Source organism: Macrobrachium nipponense, chromosome 40 (assembly GCF_015104395.2).
Source record: "Macrobrachium nipponense isolate FS-2020 chromosome 40, ASM1510439v2, whole genome shotgun sequence".
In the NCBI taxonomy this organism is placed as follows: Eukaryota; Metazoa; Arthropoda; class Malacostraca; order Decapoda; family Palaemonidae; genus Macrobrachium; species Macrobrachium nipponense.
Window position 1 is genome coordinate 31,147,740 of NC_061101.1, and position 18,875 is coordinate 31,166,614.

Here is an 18,875-nt window from a genome sequence, read left to right on the forward strand (position 1 = left end):
TGGGGATTGTCGAAATATCCTCCTTACGAAGGCGGCGTTTCAAGATTCCCTTAAGGTTTTCTGTGGGGGGACAGATCAGGTGATTGGCCATGGCCAGTCATGCATAAATTCAACTTCGTTGTCAGAGAGCCACCTTTTGGATGCCCTTAAGGTGTGGCAAGGGGCGCCGTCCTGCTGAAGGATCTCAAAGCCGGTTTTGGTGAAAGACTGCTAAATTGTCCTTTAGCAGCTTAATATAATGCTCAGAATTAAGCGTTTGGCATCTAGGAAGCATGACAAGATTCCCTAGTCTACCATAGCCAAAGGAGCCCCACGCCATGAGGTAGGGCGGATGCTTAACGCTGGTCAATGTTAGCTGCGGTCACACGCTGACGAAGTGCGTTTCTTCCAAACCTTCGTGCCCTTGTTCTCACTGACGCAGAACGTTGCTTCATCAGTCCAAAGGACCTTATGCCACTGTACAAGGTCCAGTCCTTATGGTACTTGGCAAATTGAACACGATGGCGATGTTGCTTAGCAGTCATGAGGGGCTTGACTCGCGCTTTCCACCTTGGAATATTCTAGACGCTTCTGGATGTTGCGCTGAATTGTCCTTACAGACACATTTCTAAGGAGCTTAGGGTTCTTTTCTTTCAATTCCTTTGCAGTAATTGAAGGATTAAGGTCCAACTGATGCCTTAAAAGCCTTAAAGTCTACGTAGGAATCTTCAAAGACCTACCCCCGCCGTGTTTGTGTTCGGAAACGTTATCACCAGATCCAGCCTGACGCCATTTTGGAGTAGTCACGACACTGTCTTCTCATTAACACCGTAATTCGGCAATTTCTCGGTTCTTTTACCAACTTTATGTAGTTCAACAACTCTCTCAATATTATCATGGCCGGTATTTTTACCAGACATCATTCTAAGGCGTGGTAGACGCCAACACTCACTGCCACACAAAGCACAAAAACCAAATATGTGGACCGCCATCAAAAGAAATGCACTCCTTATGGCTGACAATTTGGGTATACTAACTCTTTGAAATTGTCACCAGTAGTGCATGGGTGGATAAGTAAAATGTGCCAATCAGTCATTTTGTCCCGCCCCCAATTTTTTGCGAGAAATATGATACGGGTCCAAAAAACAACAAAATGATTGAGAATTCCAAAAATTCTCATACAAATGGCGCTGACTGTACATAAGTCGCAACGAGAAGTCAAGTCACAAACCTGTCCACGACAAAGAGCTACAAATGTCATGGGGTTCATAATCCCTGCTACTCATCCTTGTCTCACAAGCAGGGCAGTTCCTGATGTTGCTGGCAGAAGGAAGCATCGTATTATCTTGGCAATCCATTGTAGAATTGGACAGGTCAGTAGTTCCGGGTCGCGCAAAAGTTTGTAATTTAAGATAAGAACCACAACAGAAATCAAAGTTAATTTACTATTTCGTGATGTAATGCGTGAATGGTAATTCAAATAAAGTCTCATTTAACAAATAATGAAAGCTTTAAAGGCACAAAAATGTTTAAAGAAATTTATAAAGAGCGGCCCATGATGTAAACAACACGGGCGCTCGTTGAAAACTGATTTGAGGGAAGGTTTTTGTATCTGTCAACGACAAGTGGTTGCCAACTAGCGGACAGAATAGGAGGTAACAGGGTTGCCAATGTGGTAAATTTTGGTGCGGTTTTTGATTTAGGGCTAGATAAATCATATTAAGGTAATGTTTATCAATACAAAATTTCATATATAATTGTATTCAATTGCGCTATTGCGATCATTTTGGTATATAACACATTGTAAAACGATCAAGCAACACAGAGAAAATTTTATATCACAAAATAATGCATGAATTCGTAACGCACGACGTAAACAAATATTTTTTTCAAAAATTCACCATAAATCTGAATATGTCCTAGAGACTTCCAATTTCTTTCAAAATGAAGACAAATGATTGAATATTACTATACTGAAAGAGTATTAGCTTACAATTGCAGTTATCTGACGAGTTAAAGTTGACCAAATGTCAAATTTTTTTATATATATTTTTTTATATGCAATTATTTCGGAAATTAGGAAAGCTAGACCCTTCAAAAAATATTTTTCGTTTTATTCTACATGAAATTACGCACATTTTCATATATAAAACTCTATGAAATGCCTAATATGAAACGGAGCAAATATTCCGAGAATGGGACGTACGCATTTCGGAGATTTGTGGCGGAGAATCCGCGCGCGGAGGGAAGGAAGGTTTTTTTTTTTTTTTTTTTTTTTTTTTAATTCACCATAAATCTAAATATTGTGCGAGAGACTTTGAATTTGTTTCAAGATGAGATAAATGACTGAATATTACTAGACTGTAAGAGTTTTTAGCTTACAATTGCGTTTTTTGACCATTTCGGTAGAGTCAAAGTTGACCGAACGTGGTTTTTTTTTATTTATCGTGATTTATATGCAAATATTTCAAAAATGAGAAAAGCTACAACCTTCAATTATTTTTGTATTTATTCTACATGAAATTGCGCACATTTTCATCTATAAAACTTTATGTAACGGCTAATTTAAAACGGTGCAAACATTACCACAATTGCACGTATGATTTTTTCGGAAGAGTTACCGCGCAGACGTAAAGAAAATTTTATTTTTTTCATAAATTCACCATAAATCGAAATATTGTGCTAGAGACTTCCAATTTGTTGCAAAATGAAGGTAAATTATTGAATATTACTAGAAAATAAGCGTTTTAGCTTACAATTGCGTTTTCGACCATTTCGGTAGAGTCAAAGTTGACCGAAGGTTGAAAATTTGTCACATTTTTTATATGAAAATATTTCAAAATTGATAAAAGCTACAACCACAGGTTGTTTTTAGTTGTATTGTGCATGAAATTGTGCACATTTCCATATATAAAACTTTATGTAACGGCTAATTTTAAAATGGTGCAAACATTACCACAATCGCATGTATGATTTTTTTCGGAAGAGTTACCGCACGGACGTAAGGAAAAGTTTTTTCATAAATTCACCATAAATCAAAATATTGTGCTAGAGACTTCAATTAGTTGCAAAATGAAGGTAAATGATTGAATATTACTAAAATATGATATTGTTATTGTACAATAAAGTTTCATACATACTTACCTGGCAGATATATACTTAGCTATGGACAACGGAGTCTATAGCTAAGTATATATCTGACAGGGAAGTTGAATGTATGAAAATAAGAGTTTTAACTTACAATTGCATTTTTTCGACCATTTCGGTAGTCAAAGTTGACCGAAGGTTGAAATTTTGGCACTTATCATTATTTTTATGAAAATATCTCAAAACTGATAAAAGCTACAATCATGAGTATTTTTTTTGTTGTATTCTACATAAAAATGCGCACATTTTACATATATAATACTCCATGTAACGGCTAATTTTAAATGTACAAAAATTATGTCAAAGTGACGAAATAATTTCCGAGATGTGTCACAGATACTTTTTAGTGCAGCAAGAAAGAAATTAGCGATTGTGCGCCTGCGTAACGATTTTAAACAAAACAACACCTTGATCCGTGAACTCCCAGCATCCCCAAGGCGCGTGATTCAAGAGTTTTCAGCTGGTAGGCCTAAAAGTATTTTTCTGCAAATCCCTTTTGTATGTCGACGTAAAATACGTCCAGTCGGCACCCGAGAAACAAAAAATGTCGACGTAAAATACGTCCAGTCAGCGTTTAAGGGTTAACGGCTGCCCGTCTTGAGAATTATCTACTAATTGTTGCACCTCATGACTCTGTTGGCCCTGGTGTCCATCAAAACCCTGTTCAACCAAATGCTCTCTCTGCAACTGATTTGGGTACTGAATGTTCGGCTGCTGACCTTCAACATAAACTGAAGTGCCTTGATTATACTGGTATGCATGTTGTAAATGATTGGTCAACATCCCTCTGTTCAGCAGGGAGTGGAGATTCTACCAACCTTGCAAAGTTTCCAGTTATCCTATGAGAGAGACCTTGATCACTTATCCCCTGTGAGAGATCTTGGTCACTTATCCCACGAGAGATCTTGGTCAATCATATCATATATGTCGTCACTCAAGAGGTGCTCCTCTTTTTCCATTTTCTGTGAAAAGAAATGAGAAATTTTTTTTAAAATACACATGACACAAACACCGTCACAATGTCAACTCTGACTAGTAGATTCAGAAACAGTTGACGATCCCAAAACGAATACCGCGTGCGTACGATAACGATGCTGGTGCTGAGTGGCCGAGGCACGCCACCACGTACATAGATGCATGATGGGAGGGATGCTGGCCAATAGGAGAGAAGGATCTCATGGCCCCGACTAGCATCAGGAACCAATGAGAGAGCAGGAGGATGGTGGCGAGTCTACTAAGTTGGCAGCGCGCGAGTTTCAAAATTGTTATCGGTGGTTCAGGCGAATCTCGGACTTTACAGAAACCTTTCGTATCTTGAAAACTTATCGTATGCAGAGCCGTTAAATTTTTTGTATTGGCTTTCGTATCTCGAGTTTTTCGTAAGTTGAGCCTTTCGTATCTCGAGGTACCACTGTATTAGATAAAAAAGATTTTAAAAACATCATCATGTTCCCTTTTAATCCCATTCTATGAAACTCCTTCAGAACTCCACATCACCAAGTGGTATCGTCTGCCTTGTAAGGACAGCATTTCTGCCGAAATGACCGTCCTTCCACTGTACTTCCTGGAGGATTGATGGACGGGTATCTGGAAATACGCGTCCTTCAAATCCACCGAAAGCATGAAATCGTTCTCCCTGATGGAGTTGAGCACGGAACGTGCCGTCTCCATCGTGAACCGAGACTGGCGAATGAATCGGTTCAGGGGGGAGAGATCTATCACCGGGCGCCAGCCCCCCGAAGACTTTTCCACCAGGAAAAGGCAGCTGTAGAAGCCCGGTGACTGATCCCTGACAATCTCTACAGCTCGTTTGCTCAGCATAGTCTTGGTTTCCTGTCGAAGGGCAACGTCCTTTGATGTTCCTGGAGCGTAGGTCTGAAGGTGGACCGGATTGGAGGTGAGGGGTAGCCGAGATTCGAAGGGTAGTAGATATCCCTACCAAAGGACGTCTACTATCCAGGTCTCGGCACCGTAGCGCTGCCATGTTGCCCAATGGCTCGCCAGGCAACCCCTCCCTTCCGGCAGCAGGTGAGGGGGAACGCTGTCCCTAGCGTTTCCCACCTCTCTTCGACTTCTTCCCTGCCCCTCCTCGGTGAAAGGAGGGCTGGGAGGGGGGCTGATGACGACCTCCCCTGGCAGAAGTCGAAGGCAGTGTCTTTCCACGGGGCTTAGATGGGGCAAACGTCTTAGCAGCCGAGGAAGCGCTAGCCAAACTCTTAGGCTTGGCCGCAGTTGATAGAGGCTGCCCACAAGCCTTCGAAACTGCCTGGTGTACCAGGCGGTCACTGTCATCAGTGCGCCGCCTTTCCACGGCAGCGTCAACCACCTCTCCTGAGAAGAGAGAGGAGGAACTCCGCACAGGTCCGTTGCGAAGTCCCAATGCCGCTTCACGCCCGGCCACCCTGGACACCCAGGTAAGGACTGCGTCCCAACGCTTAAGTATCAGGTTGGCCCACAGGTTTGCCATCTGGTGGGCGAGGTAGGAGATGGTCCTACCTCCAGACTGGCAAAGTCTCCTGAAAGCCGAGTCCCCTTCAGGAGAAATATCCCCGGAGGAGGCTGCGACTTCGGACACTATGAGGGACCACAGGTCCAGCCAGGAGACTGCCTGGAAAGCCGCCATGGCATGGAATGGAATATGAAATTTAGGCTTGAAGCCAAGCACTGGAATCCATAGGGATTATTCAGCGCTATAATGAAACTGGTTTGACATGAATATTTATGTTGATGATTTTATAAACTAAATAAATACAGGCGATTTTAAAAATTAAAATTATGATAAAAACGGATATCCGTCATAAAAATTATAACTAAGCATTTCGTGAATGCAAACAAGAGTAAAAACTTATATATACATGTACCATACACATACTCATATTCATATAAGTATTGCTTATATAAACAACACTTTAGTGTATACACTACACTTTGCAACGTACCTGGGCGGTCAATATTAAATTTCATTAAAAAGATTAATGTCTCTAAGGAATCCAATAATTCTATTAACAGCTACATCCGGACCAAGCAGTTCTACTATATCCCTGCCCACTAACCCATGTCTCTGTCGTGCCGCAGAATACTTATGCAATGGCATATAATGTGTTCCACAGTAAGAGGAGAGTCACTGCATACAGACTGGTGCAGGTACCCCTCAACAGGAATCGGTGGGTCAATCGAGTATGGCCAACCTCCTTAGACGACATAATACAGTTTCTACCCTACGATTTTGTTGGAAACCAGAGGGCCAATGTCCAATACTTTGTCGGATCTTTCTTGTACTTTTTATTGTTGGGTCAGATAGGAGACGACCAACGTGCTTGCCATTTATTTTTAACATATGAACGAATAGTCCATTTCATGTCAGTGGAAGGAATATGGTGGAAGAGAATGTCTTCTTTATTAATGACATCTCTTGCTTCATGGTCAGCAAGTTCATTACCAGCAATACCCACATGGGAAGGTAACCCAGCAAAACTGGACAGATTTGAATTTACGGAAGCAAGCCTATATAACCATTCTTGAATACGAGTAAATGGTGAAATTATTACCCTGTAGAGTAGAAGCAATCTCAAGAGATTTGGCTAATGCAGTTAATTCAGCTGTAAAAATGGATGCATTATTTGAAAGTCTGCCCACATACGAGTTATTACTATGAACAACAGCACACCAGCACCACTTGATGTCTTTGATCCATCAGTGAAAAGTTTTAACAGAACCCTAATGCTTTTGGTCATGATCAAGAAAACAAGCCTTCACTTCTTGGACATTAACAGATTTTTTAACAACAGTTTTTTTTTACAGACCGATGGTTCTGGGGTCAACCAAGGAGGCAGCTTAGAGCAATGTATTGCCTTAATTTTTTGGTCTTTAATAGGCACACTGTCAGCGTGCAGCATTAATTCTCACATGAAAAAGGCTTGGATGCTCTAGCATTTGCAAACTGCTGTGAATCGTTTTGGTTAAGGATAGATGCTGCCGGGTTTTCTGGAGAATCTCTTCGTTTGTTTGAACATATACCGCAGTCCTAGTTCCTCTCGAACCTAAGTCTAGAGGGAGCTCTTCTGTGTCAGTATATAAGCTTCAACTGGAGATGTTTTGAATGCTCCAGAACATATTCTCAGACCAGCATGATGAACTACATCCAACTCCTAAGCTTGCTTGCACTTGCTGAAGAGTAGACTTGGCAACCATACTCAAGCTTTGATTTACATAAAGAGTCATATAACCGTAAAAGTGACCTCTATCAGCACCCCAATTAAAACCTGAAACTACTTTTAAAATGTTAAGGGACTTCTTCACCTTAATTTTCAGTGTCTCAATATGACTACCCCATGTTAGTTTCTTATCAAAAATCATTCCTAAAAACTTCACCTCCTCCTCCATGGTATTAGTGTGTCTTTCAGCCTAATATTTTGGGATGGTTTCCTTTCGGGTACACCTAGTAAAACGAACTGCCACAGTTTTACTAGGGGAGAATTGAAAGCCATTGTCCATCAGCCCAATTGCTGATTGCATTAACTGACTTTGCAGAAAATTACAAGCTGCAATAGCATCATAACTAGTGACATAAATAGCAAGGTCATCCCACAAACAAAGATGTCTTTACTGGAGGAGAAACACATTCAACAATGCTATTTATAGCCACAGCAAATAAAGTGACACTCAACACACTGCCTTGTGGGACACCCTCCTCTAGCTCAAAAGCATTAGACAAGGTGTTTTCATTCTTACTTTAATGAGTATCACTTAGATATGACCTGATGAAATTTAACATATTACCTCGTATTCCCATGTCATGAAGCTGCTTAATTATACCAAAACGCCAAGCAGTGTCATAAGCTTTTTCAAGGTCGAAGACGACTCCTATAGTCTGACAGCGTTTTGAGAAACCTTGCTGAATTTGGGTTGATAATCTTATTAGTGGGTCCACAGTGGAACGATATCTCCTGAATCCAAATTGGACAGATGATAACAAACCATTTTTTTCTAGATGCTACATCATCTAGAATTCACCATTTTCTCAAACAATTTGCATACACTTGTAAGAGATATTGGCCGATAGCTTGTAGGAAGATGAGGATCTTTCAATGGTTTCTTTATGGGAACAATGATTGCAATCTTCCAAGAAAAAAAAAGGGGGGAGATACCAGTTCCCATATTTTTTTTGTTAAAAATTTTAAGAAGATAGATTTAGCCGATTCTGGAAGATTTTTCAGCATGCTGTAAAGAATGTTATCATTTCCCAGGGGATGCTGATACAGATGATGACAGGGCATCCCTTAATTCCTCAAAGTTAACTTGGAATTATAAGATTCACCATTTCCAGAATTTAAATTAAGGGAAATGGCTGAATTCCTAATATTCTGGAACCGGTTGAATAGTTCCTGTAACTCGATACTTCGGAGAAATGCTCACCCAGTTTTTCAGCAACTTCATTAGGCTTGGTGACAAGGTCTCCATTGATTTTTCAAACAGGGTGTTGGTGTTGGAACATACTTGCCACTTAGCTTTCTAATCTTTTTCCAGATCAATCTGTTGGGGTCTTGGAATTTATGCCATTTATATAAACAGGCCAGGATTCTCTTTTTACTTTAAAAATATTTTCGCTGTTTTGCCATAGCTCGTTGGTAAATAGATTTTGCTGTTGCAGACTGACTGGATTTATAACGCCTGTAACATTTCCTGGTAATTTTCCTCAAATTACCACAAGTTGTTATCCCACCAAGGGACAGCAGGTCTGTGTGGTTTCCCTTTGGTTTTAGGTATTGAATTTTCAGCACTATTCAATATTTCGGAGGCAAAGTACTCATAAGCCTTTATATGGCATTTGAAGAATTCAAATTCCTGGGATAGGTTAATGCCTTCTTGAAATTTTACCAATCTGCTTCCTTTTCCTTTCATTTTGATAGGACCAAATCGAGGGGGCATTTCTCACAAACTTAAGATGAATGGGGAAAGTGATCACTGTCATGTAGAAACTCATCTACAGACCAATTAAAATCAAGATAGAGAGAAGAAGAGCAAATACTTAAGTCTATAGCAGATGAACCACCTGTGTAGAGATTATGGTATGTCATAGTACCATCATTAAAAAGTGTAAGATCAATTATTATTAACAATGTCATCAATGATCCTACCCTCTGTGTCTAAAAAATCTCCACTCCCCAAAGTGGATTATGAGAATTTAAAATCACCAAGTATTAAAAAAGGAGGATATAGTTTGATTGATTAATCCTTGAATGTCCCCAAGAGTGAAACCTACATCTTGGGGGAAGGTAAAGAGAGCAGATTGTGATTTCACGGTCAAAAATAGCCCGGATAGCAATTGCTTGCAAGCTGGGTGTTCAGGGGAACCATAAAATGTTGCAATGCTTTAGTAATAATTATTGCAACACCTCCATGGGCGCGCATCCCCATCAGTGGGGTTGGGGGGGTTTATTTTGTAGATTTCATAGTTTACACCTGGATTGTAATACTGAATCCCCCCACCAATTTAGTTTCTTGAAGACATACAACCCCTGGGTTATGCTCACTCAGTAATACCCTTTAATATTTCTGAACGAGTCCTTAGTCCTTTACAGTTCCATTGTAAAATGTCCAGATTGAATTTAGTGCTAGGATCTACCAAGGGAAATTCTATATTGATCTATACTAGTTTTTTTGTTTATTTTCCTTATGGGACTTTATAAGAGTTTCTTTAGATTGTCTTGAGATATGTGGCTTATGATTTATGTTTTTTATTATTTTTTTTGATATGGAGGAGAGTGGACTTCCACTACTATTTTCTTTTTATCCAAGGAACTTGATTACTTGGTTGTTTCAGGGGCAGGAGCATCTTCATTTTTGTTATATTTTTTATGGGGTTTGGATATCTCCCTTTGAGCACGTGGAGGAGAGGATGAAGGAGTTCTCTCTCTCTTTGGCCTTCTAGTTTTTTCTTGTTCCATTACATCATGGGTTTTTCTTGCTGAGAGATGGAATAGACACCAGGGAGGATTTCATCATCTGGAGAGGGATCTAAAACAGCAGGCACATCTTTCTTGGATAGGGGTGCTTCAACCCTAGCCGGCCTGTCACCTAGATCAGATGACTGGGTTTCAATAGTTCTAGGGTTTTACTGCAGGTAGAGGTGCTTTAGTTTTCATGGGGGCTACAGAATTTAGAGCCATAGCATAGGTCTTTGTCTGACCAATTAACTTCCTGGCGTAACTAATACTTATATGTTCAGCATTAGCTTTACATATAGCTGCCTCTTCATGTTTATATTGGCTGCACTTTTTATTGAATGGGGTATGATTCTCTTCACAGTTAATACATTTTGGATGTTTCGAACAAGGACCATGTTCAGGAGCCGAGCAATTATTACAAACTTTATCGTTTTACAGAATCTGGATGGATGGCCATATTGAAAACAGTCATAGCACTGCAGAGGTTTGGATAAAAATGGTTTGACTTTGACCCTTTCGTTTCCAAAATTGATGTAAGATGGTACATCAGAGTCCTCAAATGTTAAAATGACCATATTTGCCTTTGGAACCTTTTTTATCTTCCATACAGAAGTTGGACTGATTTCTAATATTTCTCTTTCTGTCAGTTCACAAAGGTCTCTTATCAAATACCACTCCTTTACCATAACTAAAATTCAGTGTGTGGTCTAATTTCTTTTATCATATCATCTTTCTCGAATTTCTTCATTGTCAGCATGTATGACTGTCTCTTTGATTTAGCATGAATTAGGACACTGCCTTTGCCAAACCTTGAGATGTTCCCCATGTCAATACAGCCAACCTTTTTTTGGTTTTTTTGGATGTATCTGCCAAATTTGTAGTAATTAAATTTTCTCCCTAGCCAGTTTTATTACTACCAACCACATTGGAGGTTTTGGTGTTCTTTCAAAAGTGTCGTCATCATTCAAATTTGGCTGAGCCACTTGTACCCATTGTGATGGTCTGTAAATATCCATATTTTTAGGGGCCCGTTCGGTCAGTGCTCCCTTGACAATCTTTTTTACAAACTGTTATGTTATTGATACTGCTGCTGGCTTTGAGTGCAGCTTCATGTTTTTCAAAAGTCAGCCATGCCTCCCATTTTTTCTCGCTTTCCCATCGTAGTTCATCCTCAATTCTTCTATTTTGCCATAACTACCAAACGAAGCAGAGAGCGTCTCATAGTCACATTCCAAGGGAATGTGCTTTTACATTGCAAAACACCCTCAAAAAAACTATCCACTGTGTTCCCACAAGTGTTTCTTTTCAATTTGTGATGACTACCTGAGCTGTAGTACCACCACTGGAGCATTCCCAATATCCACGGTCAAGTTCATGTCACGGGTCGTTCATCTGTGCCAATCAGCATCAAAGGGACCAGGGATACTAGAATCCTTGTGGTTACTAGTCATAAAAGCTTTATATTAAAAAAATTAAAAAAAAGAGAAAAATTAAACCTGAAAATATTAAAAAATATCATCAGCCTTCAGTTTAAAAGTTCTTCCACCAATGGCACAAGTGAGAAGAATACAATCAATCCCCACCCATAACCATGTTATGGGCAAACCGGAAAGAATGCCGAGAGTCCTATCCCCAGGACTAGACCCCCTGGAATCAGTGGTCCAGCCCTGAAGAATAGTTCCGCCCTTGAGTTATCAATCTGATATCTCTCAGGTCCGAACATTATTGGGTAGTTGATGATCCTACCACAGCTCCCACTATTTAGCTTCAGATATAAACCCAATCCCAGCTATGATATCTTTTCCCATTTGTCAGGTTCAATAAATTTTACTGAAGGTGGAAAATTCACAATATTACTCCAAATGAAAATATTAAAAAAAAATATAGACTCTTGGACTCAAACCCAGGAACTAATTCCTGGGGTTCAAGAGCCCCCTCACCACGTCAAGGTGGTCCCATATCGAGGGGGCCGCCATGGCGGTGGATTCCAGGACTAGTGCCTCCTGCTGCGGGAACCAGAGGTTCTCCGACAGGAGCTGCTGCAGAGACACTCCCGGAGTTAGCCTGGCTAGCTCCGGGTTAACCTGTTTGGGCGGCATTGGGTCCTCGGATGGCACGTAGAACCTTCTCTGTCACAGTAGAGGAGGAGGAAGTAGCTTGGACGACCTGCCAGACTTGAGCGAACCCTCTTGTCCGGAGAGGACCGATTCCACCTGGTCCAGCACTGAGTCTGCCAGCTCCGATCGCGGCAGACCCACCGTCGGTCTAGGTTCCTTTTTGGGTCCCCAGAACGACTTGAGCCGAGACTTGGGCTCAGAAGGTGGGAGCGGCAATCCTTTCCCGAGGTCGTTGTGCTGACGAATCAGCGCAATGACCTCTGCAAAGTTCCTCTGGATCTCCGGAGTGACTGCATCTTGAGGAGTAGGGCCGTCAAGCCCCTCCAACAAGAGCAACTCCGGAGACCCTCCTCCTTCAAAAGGAGGAACAGCGACAGACCCCTCTCGGTCTCCTCCTGCCACTTGCGCATACGCCCTGGTCGATCCTAAGACCGTGCCTGGTACGTATGGCGTCGTGGTGGGATCGTAAGGGGCGCGCCCCTCACGACCACTCCTTGTTGCCTCGCCCTTCCCGGTGAAGCCCGAGTTAGTAGAAGGCACAGGAGAGGATGACCTGATGCTCCCCCCTCGCTCACCGGCAGAACTGGTGTGCTTGGGGGGCTGCAGGCGATCGCCAACCCGCGGTGGCTATCGAGCTGCAGGCCTGGTCGCGCCGCTCCCCTGGGGCGAGCGGCTGGACCGAGAACAGCAGCCCCGGTCCCGTGCGTCAGAGGAGCTGCTGCTGGTCCCCCTATCCATCCGATCCCGGTGGGAGCGGCGGTCAGGGGACCTACAGAGACCACTGTCGCTGTGAGAGCGGTGCGTGTCCTTGCGGCTCGTCAAACCGCTGGGACCAGCCGAGGCTGGTTCCTGCGATCGAGGGGACCTCTTGCCAGCCTCAACCCGTGGCCGGTCTGGGACCGTCACGGCAACCCTGGTATCCAGCAGGTCGTTGCGAGAGCGGCCGCTGGCCTGGCGAGAGTCACCTGAGTGGCTCTCGCCAGCCTTCCGCTCCGTGCCTCGGTCCTGGCGCCGAGCAGACTCGGGAGTCTGGACCTTGGCTGCATGGCCACCCGAGGGCGACCGTACACTCAGTACCTCTCGCAAACGAGAGGCCGAGCCGGAACCTGGTGTAGCGGCAGCAACCCTAGCACCAGGCGCTAACGCCGGTACCCCTCTGGTCCCCGTCTTCTTTTTCCTTGTGGAAGGAGAAATGGGCCCCGCTCCCGAAGGAGCAGGAGGACCAGCGGAAGGACCCCCCATCCCACCGGACTGGGACGGGCCCTTAGAAGTTCCTGAAGGAGCCTTCTTGGGGGGGAGGAGGCAGCCTTCTTCTTCCTCGGCTTGGAAGCCTTGGAAGTCGAAGGGGCAGAGGCGGCGGCAGGCAACGAAGAAGACGACGACGACACCTTCCTCTTCTTCTTCATCAGCTCTCTCAGGACAGCCGTCAAGTCCTCCATCCAGGGTGGAGCCGGGGCTGCTGTTGCCAAAGCAACAGGGCCCGACTGCACCTGTCCGGAAGGACCAACGGCTGGGGCAGCAACACTATGGGCTGGAACGACGTTGGCAGGTGCAGGAACAGCAAGAACAACAGGAACAGCAGGAGCGGCAGGTAGGTCAGGTACTCCAGGAGATGGGGCAGCAGCCGGCGACATCCTGGGTACCGGTGGGAGGTCCAGGAGTGAGCTCTTGGGGTAGCGGAAATCAGGGGCTGCCAGCGAGAAGAACCCTGGAGGAGGAGGCATGCCCCTCCTCGGCACGGCAGCCGTTGGCATTACCGACATCACATGTGGGGTGTAAACAAAGTGAGGAGGGGCGGCGTACCCTGGAGTAGATATGGTAGTTGTAGTGGTGGTCACCACTCCATGAGTGACCGGCACGGCCCTCGCCAGATGCTGGAGCAGCCCCTGGACACTCGGCGCGCCCTGCAGTCCCAGCGACACCCACACCTGTCCAAGGTCGTCCCCCGCAGCAGAAGCACCTGAGGGAGCAACAGTCGGGTAGTTAGGAGGGGTTCCCCCTCATGCGGGGGGGGCAAACCCCACCCCGAGTGAACATAAGACCCTGAATACAATTGTACGTCGGGGTAACGAGTGCCCTCCTCTACGCTCGACGGATCGGGCGAAGAGAAGGGCCTCGAAACCCCCCCCGAAGGGGAAGGTGCCATACGCAGGAGCTGAGCCAGGGGCAGGAAAGAAGACGAGGTGTCCGTAACCAAAGGAGTCGCTGGAGAGCTTTCAGACAACTCCTTAGCAGGCCTGCGTTTCTTCCTACCCTCGTACAGCACCCACTGCACCTCCGATCAATTAACACAAACACTGCACGGCTCGGCCCAAGAGCACTCACGCCCTCGGCACCGGGAATGAGCGGAAGACCCCACACTTGCGGCCCTCCACCCCGGGGCGCACACTACAGTTGATGGGGGGGCGCAGGGATTGACCCATGATCCATAATTAATTGCACAAAAAGTAAATGAAAAATACAGTACGTACTTATAATTTCCTTTTATACACTGAACAAACCAAGTTGGAGAAATACACAACCAAACCAAAGCATACTACGATGAAGCGGGCAGAGAGCGATGGTGAACACGTCCTCAGCCAACACGGCCGAAAGCAAAAGTAGTTCTTCACCTCCCAGACGCGCTGCGCGCCCACCGTCAGACAAGCAGTTAACTACCGAACTCCCTTGTTCGAAGCTTACGACCGTTCCAGCTGCCACTAGTTACCTTCCTATTGTTAAAAGACCGAAAGGTTTGTATTACGTATCAAAACAAGTTCAAGTTTTTCGCCCAGGCAATGATGGAGCTGGGTTCCTCGTTCAGTGCTTTTGAGAAAAATCAACAGTGTCATGCCCAGTGTCAGTGTTAAGGAGGGGGCTACCCATCCCATCAAGGCTGCAGGACGAAGGTCCCTATCCCACTTTCCAATGCCAGGGAGAAGACATACCAGAGGTCCAAGGGAGGTCAGCGGGGTTTGCCCATGGACAGTCACCCCCTTCGTTGAGCCTGTTGCCCTTTCCAGGGCTTTGACAGAGCACCATTGGAAAGTTGTCTCTTTAAATGCACATCGTGTCATCTGATTCAAAAGACAACAGTTTGAGCAAGAAGCACCAACCACGCTACCAGGTCTCTTCATGCCCACTCAAGAGGCACTCCACTGGCACGGGCAGCTCCTTGCCTCGAACCAAAAGGCCTAAGGAGACTAATATTAGTCATCAATCCTCTTGTAACAGGTTATGATCACCAACATGAAGAGACATCCAACCATCTACTGCAGTAATCTATTATCGCTCACTTAGCCTGTATAAGAAAGAAAATGATTAAAAATGGATAATCCTTTTGCACCCAATGGTACTCCCCTCAAAAATGAGAGGAGATCCCGCAAACATCAAACCTACACATCGGTCCTCTCTCTTTGTCCAATAACCTAGTTTAAAAAGGGCAAAGAAGAAGGAATATTGGAGAAAAACAAAAGCAAACTTCCTTATTCCCTCTCGGTAATTCTCAAAAGCGTAAGCATAAATAACAAATAAACATATTGTCCTGCCTTGATACTAAATGGTGAAAATAAGTGATAAGGGTGTACGTAGATACAGGCCTTGCCGCTGACCCTTAACACAAAGGGGAAAGGCGGCTAGCAAGGCTTATCACAAAAAGTGGGTTTGTATATTAATTATCAAAGCCAATTAATTATTAATATCAAACACTTTATATTCAAAATATTAATATAATAAAAGGAAGATCCCATGAGGAAAACATGATTAATGGCTAGTCAGCAAGAGCTCACAAACTTACTTCTTCAATGGAAGACCGCTGAAAGCAAAGTGAAGTGTTTACATCCGGGCAAGTGGGTCTACCCGCCTACCAGATGGTAGTTACTGCCTAACCATCTTGTTCTAGAATTTAACAGCCATGTTCCCACTTCGCTGTAAAGTAATTCCTAATGTAAAGGACCGAAGGTTTGTATATCTTGTAGGAACAATTAAGCCTCTCGCTAGATAAGTATAATAACTAAATAAAGTTGAAGATGGCACCTTTGAGCATGTGGTTGACAGGGGAGAGTGAGCCCAAGGGGCATCTCTCTCAGTGGCCCGGCCAGGAGAGTTAGCAATCTGGATATCACTCAGCTTGAGGCCAATGCAGAACAACTAAGGCCATCACAAGAACCGAGGTGATCCATACCCTACTGATCACCCAATGAATCAGGCTGAATGAGAAAGAAGTATATACATCCAGACTGGCCCAGGGATTTTGGAAAGCATCTTCCATCAATGGCCAGGGGTCTGGCAAGGGCATGTAACCCCCCTGCAAAAAAATGACAAAATAATCATATTGAAGATTGATAATAACATAAATGAGAAATATACATAAGGGGAAAAATTAAAAATCTATTACAGAAATAATAAAAGTTGAGAAAAAATAAGAATAATAGTAGGAATAATAACAACCTTATAGACAATAATAATGGATTTGGCATTTCCTGATAAAAAAAGGTGATTGCTGTCCATTTCATAATTCATACTTATATACTGAATAAAACATACACATACATATATTACAGAATCAAACCTCAGATTTTGTATACCCTGGTTCTCATACAATTCAGGTTTTCATTGACTTTTTCCGATGAAATTTTGACTCTGGTTTTTACATTTCCTAAGAATTCGTTCCCCCGGAAATGCTCCTTCCAGGGCCCACCTCGTGAATAGGCACTTAACAAGCACTAAGAGCAAAGCATCCCATGTTCTCTTGTGACCCATTCTGTCTTTGTGTTCGTTGTTTTTGTGTGTGTGTTTTTTTTTTATACAAGTGCAACTGCCAAATAAGCTATCATGGGGCCAAAGAAAGTTCCAAGTGCCAGCCCTGCTGTAAAAAAGTAGGAACACTAAAATTTAAGAAAGAACTTGCAGCAATGTTTTGGAGGCAAGGCAAGGATGTTGCATGCTGATCTCAATACGAAAATGCCTACAATGCTGCTGTTAGTGAATTTAAGGCCAGCAGAGGCTGGTTTGGAAAAATTCAGAAAGGGAATGGGAACAAATAATGTGCCTACTTCAGTGATTGAGAACATGTTTGCAAAGTGGAGTGATAGAAAAATTTTGTGGAGAATTATCATTCCAACAAACATGTAATCTGTCTCTCCAACATGTTTAATGACAATGCCTCATTTCACTTTAGGGAAATTTTAGACACCAGAAACAAATGTTTCTGGACAGTTCTGTTGTGCGACAGTGGTTCACAGACTGTCAAGCTGGTCCCAATTCCAGTAAAAAATGAAAAGAAGAAGCAACCCCAGATAGGTCCTTGATACCTGAAGTCCTTCTGGAGAGAGATTCCTCTTCCAAATAATCTCTCCTCCTCCCTCTCCAATTCTATTACAGTGGAACCTCGACAAACGAAAGTCCCAGCTTACGAAAAATTCAAGTTACAAAAGCAAAGACAAAGATTTTTTTGCCTCTGCATACGAAAATAATTCAGGCTAAAAAGGGTGTTACTGTAAAGTCCCGAGATTCACCCGGACCACCAAGAACAATTTCAAAACTCACGCGCCGCCAACCGAGTAGACTTGCCACCATCCTCCCGCTCTCGCCATTGGTTCCTGATGCTAGTCACCGCCATAAGATCCTGCTCTCCTATTGGTCAGCATCATACCTCTATGTAAAGGCGTTCCTTGACCATTTTTTTGCAACAGCGTTATCATAAACACTGGAATTAATTCCTTCACATATACATATATATTTAGTTTGTTAACGTAAATTCGTGTTAGTGACTTCACTTTTGTTGTACTGTAAGTTACTTTATCGTGTTGTGTGAACTTATTTGAGGGCCTCAGAACCAGCGAGTCGTATATGCCACTTTTTAAAAAATGAGTAAATTGGCCTCAAAGTTTATCATTCATTACTCTGCTTCTAAGAAAGATATCGATTTAAACTTAGTTTCATATGAAAGCTATACTCTTTATAAGTTTTTTGTGAAAATTTGAAAAAAATTGTTGGGTGCGCTTGCGCGCTAGCATTCAAAATGTCTGCCAAACTCCCATTTTTTTTTTAATATTTGAGTCATAACAAGCACTTAAACCATAATTGAATGTGTAAACGATAATAAAGTGTTATCATATTGTTGTAATAATGATGATGATATTAATAAGAGTAATAGTAATAATACTGGTAATAATAATGATAATAATAATATTAATAATAATATTGATAAGTAATAATAGTGTGCTGAAAAAGACGATACATTTTTGTGATAAGAAACCGAGTATTGCTAATGATAATAATGATAATAATAATAGTAATAATGATAACCAATGGGAATAATAATAATAATAATAATGATAATGATGATGATAATAGCAAAATAATAAAATGATGATAGTACAATAATATTAGTACTAATAATGACACTGATGATGATAACCTTTCATCATCATAATACATCGATACTTATAATCAATCACAAGAAAATACTATAATAGAATAGTAATACTATTGTCATAATAATAATGATAATAATAATAATAATAATAATGATAATAATAATAATGATAGAAATAATAATATTATGATGGTTGTAATAATGATGTTGACGATGATAACCTTGAATCACCATGATGTTTAACCATCAATAATACACAATAATAATATCATAATAATTTTTTTTACTACTACTACTACTACTAGGGCCCCCATCCTTTAATAGAAG

The 18,875-nt window shown here is 42.5% G+C and overlaps 1 long non-coding RNA gene across 1 annotated transcript in view; it reads right to left on the minus strand.

The window, feature by feature from the left end:
- LOC135212332 (uncharacterized) overlaps positions 1 to 18,875 on the minus strand; it is a 49,341-nt gene that overhangs the window by 23,872 nt on the left and 6,594 nt on the right. The window contains exon 2 of the long non-coding RNA XR_010313869.1: positions 16,205 to 16,475. This is a non-coding gene — a long non-coding RNA (uncharacterized LOC135212332). The remainder of the gene's footprint in view (positions 1 to 16,204; positions 16,476 to 18,875) is intronic.